Here is a 6,000-nt window from a genome sequence, read left to right as displayed (position 1 = left end):
CCAATCAAAAAATGGGCAGAAGACCTAAATAAACATGTCTCCAAAGAAGACATACAGCAGCCAACAGGCACATGAAAAGATGCTCAATATCACTAATTATTAAAGAAATGCAAATCAAAACTACAGTGAGATATCACCTCACACCAGTCAGAATGGCCATTAAAACTTCTACATATAATAAATGCTGGAGAGGGTGTGGAGAAAAAGGAACCCCCCTACACTGTTGGTGGGAATGTAAATTGGTGCAGCCACTATGGAGAACAGTATGGAGGTTCCTTAAAAAACTAAAAATAGAGTTACCATATGATCCTGCAATCCCACTCCTGGGCATATATCTGGAGAAAACTCTTAATACAAAAAGATACATGTACCCCAACCTTCATAGCAGTATTATTTACAATAGCCAAAATACAGAAGCAACCTAAATGTCCATCAACAGATGAATGGTTAAAGAAGACGTGGTATACACACACACACACACACACACACACACACACACACACACACACACACACAAAATGGAATACTAGTCAGCTATAAAAAAGAATGAAACAATGCCATTTGCAGCAGCATGGATGGACCTAGAGATTATCATATTAAGTGAAGTAAGTCAGAGAAAGACAAATATCATATCACTTCTATGTGGAATCTAAAAAAAAATGATACAAATAAATAAAACAGAAAAAGACTCACAGACAAATTCAGAAAACAAATTTATGACTACCAAAGGGGATAGTGGGGCAGGGGAGATAAATCTCGGAGTTTGGGATTAACATATACACACTACTATACATAAAATAGGTAAACAACAAGGACCTACTGTATAGCAGAGAGAACTATACTCAATATCTTGTAATAAACTATAATGGAAAAGAATCTGAAAAAGAATAGATATATATATAACTGAATCAATTTGCTGTACACTTGAAACTAACACAACATTGTAAATTAACTATACTTCAATTAAAAAAAATAAGAGTTGGATTTCTCAATAGACTGGCTATACTCAAATGACTACTGGGCTAGGCAAGAAATGTAAGTGGTTGAAACAAACTATGTACAAGATAAGCAGTAGTGAGGACTGTGGCAAACTGGGGAGCCCCTTATAAAAGGGACAGTCATGCTAAGCTTCAACTGATTGTTACCATATTGGAACGAGCCCCAACCTTAATTAGAAATACTCCTGAAAGACATTATTGGAGAAAAATTCCCTCACCTCCCACAACTTCAAGTGGTCCATTTCACTGATAATTCATTCAACATGAAATAACTAGAGGTGAGAATCTATATTTATCTCTTGGCAGAGGTTTATGAGTTGGCCAGTTGGCCAGGGACTTGGAAAGAACAATATTGGAGTGAAAAGGAGATCTAGGGAAGAGATATGAAGATGGAGCTCCTAGAACGGGCACAGAGTGTAAGGATATTTATGTCCCATGTGGGTGCTCACCAAAGGGCATCTACCATAAAATAATTAAGTAGATAAGAAGACATGATCTGAGGAGGTCAGCAAGCCTCTTTTCCCAGCCAGCTTACTGCTTGCTGAATGCTCCGTATTCAAAGTGGCCGTGATGGCAGCAATGGGCCCAACACGTAGACCTCCTCCTCACCAGGATGATGTAGCTGAATGTCTAACCTGCCAACAGCACAGGCCAATGATGATACCATAATATGAAGTAGGCAGTAATTGGTTCTCATTGGAATAATCATTTATGGATATGGATTTACCTTTTCTATCTGCAATGCTTCCGATAGTACCACCCTCCCTGGACTTATGGAATGCTTTATTCACCAGGAAAGTATTTCATACATCACTTCTGACGAAACAACTCATTTCACAGCGAAAGGAGAATCACAACAAGCTCATGCTCATGTAATTCACTGGCTTTACCACGTACCCCAACACTCAGAAACAGCTGGCCTGAGAGAACAGTAGAATGGCCTACTGAAGACAGCTACAGTGTAAGTTGGAAGACAATAACTCTGAAAGGTTGGGGTATATCCTACAAAATGTGTTTCTTTTCTTCTTGTACCAGTGATCAATATATGTGCTATTTTTTCCATAGCCAGGATATTCAGGTTTAGAAATCAAGGGGTAGAAATGGGAGTGTTTCTAATAACCCACTCACAAAATTTTTGCTTCCAAATATGATAGGTTTTTGCTAGCTTAGAGGTCTTAGTTTCTAATAGAAGAATATTTCCACTAGGGATCATAATTGATTAACATCCTTGAGTTATAAGTTGAGACTACCATTGGCCAATTTGGACTTTAATGTGCCATTCAATTAACAGGCAAAGAAGGGGGTCATTGTATTGGCTGGGGTGATCCCAATCATATTAGGGAATTGAGTTGCTAAGACACAATGGAACTCAGTGGATTCTCTTAAGGCATCTCTTAGTGCTTCCACGTCCAGTAGAAAGAAAGTTAATAGTAAACTAAATGAAGACCACTGGGGGTCAGATGGTTCAGGAATGAAGGTTTGGGTTACCCCAAAGAATCTGGATCTGCCAAGAGACTGGCTGAGGATAAAGGGGACTAAAATGTATAGTGAGACAAGAAGCTGGATACAACAACTACAGCTTGAGTACCGGTTACAGAAATGGGGTTCATTTTCCCCTGGTCAATTTCATATAAGGCTTAATATTAGTCTTTGTGTTCCAAATGGTTCACATGGGATTCTGACTGAATTAGAAGAGAAACTAGCCTCACCCAGAGATGGAAATAGCAACTGTTAGGTTTTTGTATATTGCTTATTTGGGAAGAGTGTGATAGCTTTATTGTACAAAAAATGGTAGCATCCTGTTAGGTGGAAGCATGGAGTTTTTATTCTTGTCTAACATTCCTGTCTTCTGGCATTGTCTTTCTAGAGATGATCAGAACCCTGCCTGGGTTTATTCCCCAATATAGGTGACTTGCCTGTGTGCTAATAGTATTCTTTATCTTTAGAGTTGAGAAACTTCTCCAGGCTATGTCTCAGTTTTGATGATACTGTATCATATTTTCCTCCACAACTTTGTTGTCTTCAATTGACTAAATTTGAAGATATAGTTATTTCTTCATTTCAAGGGTGTTTTCATCTGTTCTAATTTTGGAAATTTTTTTTAACATGTGTTTATTCTTTATTTAGGAGTATCATTTACCTGTCCATGTCTTCCATATCCATCATTTTACCTCTAATTGTTTTATTTCTTTGCCTTTTCCCTTTCTGTGAGACATTTTTTTGTGTAATTCATTATCTTCTTTGATTTTTATTCTCATATATGAGCTAGTTATATAGAGACATTTTTTCTTTTTGTTCTCTATTTCTTTCCTTTTCTCTGAAATCTCCCTGCTATTCTTCTTAGTCTATTGTATTATCTTTTAATCTTTTCTTTCATACATTTCATGTTCTCTAAATTTAGGGGCATGAAATATTTATTGCTTGGTATTTCCTTCTTTTTTCCAGGGTGCACCTACTGACAGAATGGGCTTTTCCCTGGTTAAAAGATCTGCCATCATTTATCTGGTAGCTTCAGTCTATTCTTTCTTTTTTATTTTATTTTATATTGGAGCATAGTTGATTGACAATGTTGTGTTAGTTTCAGGTGTACAGCAAAATGATTCAGTTATACATATATCCATTCTTTTTCAAATTCTTTTCCCATTTAGGTTACTACAGAATATTGAGCAGTGTTCCCTGTGCTATACAGTAGGTCCTTGTTGGTTATCTATTTTATTTTATAATATTTTATTTTATTTTTAAATTAATTTTTTATTGGCGTATAGTTGATTTACAATGCTGTGTTAGTTTCTGCTGTACAGCAAAGTAAGCCAGTTATACATATACATATATCCACTTTTTTAGATTCTATTCCCACATAGGTCATTACAGAGTATTGCAGTCTATTCTTTGTGAATGCCCTTCTAAAGGCCCTAGATGTGATTATACTTGTTCTTAAATTCATTCTCATGAAGAAGTTACCTAGGTACTTGTATTTAGTTAGGGTTCTCCAAAGAAACAGAGCCAATAGTGTGTGTGTGTGTGTGTGTGTGTGTGTGTGTGTGTGTGTGTGTATCTGATGGGGTAGGCTGGCAGGCTGGAGACTCAGGGAAGAGTTACAATTTGAGTCCAAAAGCAGTCTGCTGGCAGAATTTCCTCTTTCTCAGAGGAGGTCAGTCCTTGTTCTATAAGGCTTTCAACTGATTGAATGAGGTCCATCCACATTATGAGTGGTAATCTGCTTTACTCAAAGTCCACCAGTTTAAATGTTAATCTCATTCAAAATACACCTTCATGGAAACATCCAGAATAATGTTTGACTAAATATTTGAACACTGTGGCCCGGCCAAGCTGACACAAAATTAACCATGACAGTACTATACCAATATTTTCTGAATGGGTGGTGTCAAGAAAACAAACGGGCAAACAGAAATGGAGAAATTATCTTCAGACATGTAAAATAGATTTCATCAGCCAACCATACTTTAGAGAAGCCCAAAGTTTCTGAGGTAAACAACTATCCTCTTTAATAAAGGCTAAACCAGTATGCAGTATTTCATTCATTCAAGGAGAAAGCAAAGAAAATTAGAGGTGATGAATGAATAACTGTACCCCCAGCTTTGGGAAGACCAAAATTTCTTCCAGGCTATCAAAGAAAGCAGGTAATTTGCATCAGCTAACGATGAAAAGAAAGCATCACTCTCTCTCACACAGACCACACCATATGCCCCAGTTACTAACTGTGTTCATTTCCCCCCTTTCCCAACTTCCCTTTGGTTAAGGGCTCCCTCCCTTTGTGGCCCAGTTCTGTTCATATCCTGCATCAAAACTCCCCTCTAGGATTTAGACTCTTCTCAAAGGCTATAGCATTTGGTATCTGTACTAGGCATTTTATTTATTATTTATCTTACATAGCCATCCTTTTCCTGATGCACAAGATTGCAAGTTTCTCAAGGACCCATGTCTTATTTCTGGAGTCCGGCACACAGTGTGGGCAGTTAATGAGCTGATAACATCTATGAAGAATGACACTATAGACTTTTTCTTAACATTGTATTTACATGGTACTGTAAAAGTGTAATATCTTTATATAAAATTTTAGGGTTAAATGGTGACTTGAGTAAAGGCAACCTACTTCTTCTCTCTCAATCCCAATGTAAATGAACAAGGGAATAAAAAACTAAAAAATGTCCTATTTCTTTTCTATAGAAGTGGACAGTCGCATGACAGAACATTAATTTCTGGAAGTCACAGTGAGCTGGAACATGATCAAGAAGAATGCCAAGTATTAATTTATAATTCCCCTCCCAAGAAGGCAGTTGAACTTGTGGATTTTTAAACCTAAGAATTCCTAGTTTTTTGGGTTTTTTTATGATGGGAGGGAACACTGAGAGTGGGCAATAGGACAGATAGGCAACACTCAACTCAGTATCTTCTTGTCTATAAATATCAGTGGCATTTGAGGGCCTGGCTCATGGCACAGAATCTTTACCAGACATAGAGAAAAAACTATGTAGAGACCTTGGCCCACAGCCCTGGCTTCCTCCCTTTTCTCTTTGAGAGACTTGATCACTGAACTGTAACAAGTTCTTTACCTTAAGATAAAGGCAGAATGCCATCAGCACCTGAGGCATGCATGGAGTGATCTAAGGAGAATGTTGGGGGCAAACACAAGGCATGGATGACACTCTTAGCATTCAAATCTGATTAAATGCATGAGCACATAAAGAAGCACTATTCCGTGACTTGAAAGGAAGCTTGCCAAGTTCTCATGAGTCAGAAGAGCACGTGTTCACAGGAGGAATTTTATTTTGGGCTCTCAAAATTCAAGAGAACTTCAAGGTATCCCTGGATGATGGTGGCCACCTATTTATATCTTTCCATGCTTCCTCCAATAACTGTACAGATTGACAAGAAAAACAAGTGAAACCACCCCTAACCTGTGCCTTTGGCATACTAGAAGACAGAGAACACTACACACTTCAAATTCATTTAATACATGTAACTTTAGTCTAAGACTAAA

The 6,000-nt window shown here is 37.6% G+C and overlaps 1 protein-coding gene across 2 annotated transcripts in view; it reads right to left on the bottom strand.

Annotated features, from left to right (window-relative positions):
• Positions 1 to 475: 475 nt before the first annotated feature.
• BNC1 (basonuclin zinc finger protein 1) overlaps positions 476 to 6,000 on the bottom strand; it is a 58,818-nt gene continuing 53,293 nt past the window's right edge. For both annotated transcript variants that reach the window (XM_030764029.2, XM_089906712.1), the window contains exon 5: positions 476 to 6,000. This exon is cut by the window's right edge and continues 22,687 nt beyond it. The gene's annotated coding sequence lies outside the window, so the exon portion shown is untranslated.

This window comes from Delphinapterus leucas, chromosome 2, assembly GCF_059928025.1.
Source record: "Delphinapterus leucas isolate spDelLeu-1000000601 "Yukka" chromosome 2, BTC_Dleu_Yukka2, whole genome shotgun sequence".
NCBI lineage: Eukaryota > Metazoa > Chordata > Mammalia > Artiodactyla > Monodontidae > Delphinapterus > Delphinapterus leucas.
The sequence above is the reverse complement of the archived record's forward strand: the minus strand, read 5'-3'. Positions and strand labels throughout refer to the sequence as shown.